This window comes from Austrofundulus limnaeus, unplaced genomic scaffold (genome assembly GCF_001266775.1).
Source record: "Austrofundulus limnaeus strain Quisiro unplaced genomic scaffold, Austrofundulus_limnaeus-1.0 Scaffold383, whole genome shotgun sequence".
In the NCBI taxonomy this organism is placed as follows: Eukaryota; Metazoa; Chordata; class Actinopteri; order Cyprinodontiformes; family Rivulidae; genus Austrofundulus; species Austrofundulus limnaeus.
Window position 1 is genome coordinate 63,600 of NW_013952785.1, and position 2,600 is coordinate 66,199.

Genomic DNA, 2,600 nt, shown 5'->3' on the forward strand with positions numbered 1-2,600 from the left:
TAACTTTGTGTTCCCTCGCAATAACTTTGTGTTCCCTTGCAATAACTTTGTGTTCCCTCGCAATAACTGTGTTCCCCTCGCAATAACTTTGTGTTCCCTCGCAATAACTTTGTGTTCCCTTGCAATAACTTTGTGTTCCCTCGCAATAACTTTGCATTCCCTTGCAAAAACTTTGCATTCCCTCGCAATAACTTTGCGTTCCCTCGCAATAACTTGCATTCCATCGCAATACTTTGCGTTCCCTCGCAATAACTTTGCGTTCCCTGCAATAACGTTGCGTTCCCTCGCAATAACTTTGTGTTCCCTCGCAACAACTTTGCGTTCCCTCGCAATAACTTTGTGTTCCCTTGCAACAACTTTGCTTTCCATCGCAACTTTGCGTTCCATCGCAATAACTTTGCGTTCCATCGCAATAACTTTGTGTTCCCTTGCAATAACTTTGCGTACCCTCGCAATAACTTTGCGTTCCATCGCAACAACTTTGCGTTCCCTCGCAATAACTTTGTGTTCCCTTGCAATAACTTTGCGTTCCCTCGCAATAACTTTGCATTACCTCGCAATAACTTTGCGTTCCCTGGCAACAACTTTGTGTTCCATCGCAATAACTTTGTGTTTCCTCGCAATAACTGTGTTCCCCTCGCAATAACTTAGTGTTTCCTCGCAATAACTTTGCGTTCCCTCGCAATACCTTTGCGTTCCATCGCAATAACTTTGTGTTCCCTCGCAATATTGTTTTACGTTCCCACACAAAAGTTTGTTGAACTGAATTAAATCAGACTTTTACTTTGAAATATCCGGTTACCAAAACAGGATGTGTCACCACAAGTTCGTGAAACTGACATTGATGTTGCGTGGCTGCACTGTGTTAAAATATCTGTATATGACATACTTCCATGTGTGGCTGTGTGATATATTCATTCTGAAGCTGAATTAAAGCAGTAAGCTAACTCACTAATAGTGAACATGTGGGTTTGCTAATAAACCAGCAGCACAACAGTGATAAACTACTTTTGCGCGGGAACGCAAAAGTATTACGAGGTAACGAGATACTATTGCGTGGGAACGCAAAAGAAAAAAAATCTCCCATGTCCCCTCGCGGGCTCCGTAGTTTTATGACCACACTGTACAGTTTAATAAAACATTTAGATATATGGTACGTTTTATAAACATTGCTTATTTAGAGCTGTGAATAACATTTTTATACTGCTGTATTTAATTTTGCAAGGCACTTATTGCGGCTGTAAATGAATGCGGCAGAAGTGAAAACCCAGTAGCGATGAATTAATCATCAAAGCAGTCGCGTGCAGCATCGAGAAACACCTGTTTCGGACAAATGACAGCACGTGCCTTTGAGCGAGTCCAGTCCGTGGCTCACTGGGTCAGTTTACTTTGGTTGTTCTACACAGTAGGTGGCCGGTAGCGCAAACCACAAGCCTTGTCTCACTGTTAGCTGTGGAAATACGGTCATCAGGACTAAGGTAGAAGGCGCAAACAAATGCGAACACTTCGTAGATGAAGTCTGTTCAGGTTTAATAACCATTATTACGAACAAACGTTTGCGCAATCATCAAACACGCTACTATGCTAACGTTAGCTAGCGTTAGCTGTTGACATTAGCTGGTTGAGTTTTCGCGCGGAGTAAATGTACGAAATACTTACATTTATATGAACAAACTAGGGTTGTCTACCTAATGAGACACTGAGTCATGTGTTGCGTACAGAAATATAACTGCCACAGTGTGTAGCGTCACTCACCGAGCTCGTCTCCCACGCTACAAAAATGCTAACCAAGCTATTAGCAGCTAGCTGAAGCTGCCGGACACAACTAGTAACATTAGCATGACAACAGCTAACGGGCTACATTTTCTGTTCGGAGTTAACGCCACGCTGTAGTTTAGTAGGTTTCAGATGTCACTGCGTGCAGTTTAACTGGTATTACTCACCGATAACACATCAGTGAGAGCTGGGAGCTTGTTGTTCAGGCAGAGGGATGCAGCAGGAAGCCTCTTAGATGTAAAACACCCAGCCTGCTGAGAGCTCCAACAAACACTAACACACACYGACACACACAGGGCATGGCACAGAAAGAGATGTGCAGTTTTCTCCTACAACACCACCCAAAATGTTTCCTCATCCATGTCTGTCATATTCACACATGTAGACTTATTATTCATAAAGTCGGACAAATAGTTTTACTGCACARCTGAAGAAAGAAAGCACAGATTTACATGAAGCACGCCACCACCCACACACCTTCAACTCACAGGTTGTTGTGTAAAAACATAATCCATTATCTTTGTGGTGTTTTTGTGTTCTCTTGTATGCGAGTGTTAGCCACATGACATGAAATTATTTTTAAACTGGATCTCGTTATAACGAAAAAACTATCTCGTAAAAACGAGAAAATATGTCGTTATAACGACTAAAACATATCGTTATAACGAGAAAACTATCTCGTAAAAACAAGAAGATATCTCGTTATAATGACTAAAATATCTCGTTATAACGAGAAAACTATCTCGTAAAAACAAGAAGATATCTCGTTATAATGACTAAAATATCTCGTTATAACGAGAAAACTATCTCGAAAAAATGAGAAA

The 2,600-nt window shown here is 41.2% G+C and overlaps 1 protein-coding gene across 1 annotated transcript in view; it reads right to left on the reverse strand.

Annotated features, from left to right (window-relative positions):
* The window catches only part of zbtb45 (zinc finger and BTB domain containing 45), a 26,452-nt gene extending 24,218 nt beyond the window's left edge, over positions 1 to 2,234 (reverse strand). Inside the window, exon 1 of the mRNA XM_014023645.1 lies at positions 1,944 to 2,234. The gene's annotated coding sequence lies outside the window, so the exon portion shown is untranslated. The remainder of the gene's footprint in view (positions 1 to 1,943) is intronic.
* Between the last annotated feature and the right edge of the window lie 366 nt (positions 2,235 to 2,600).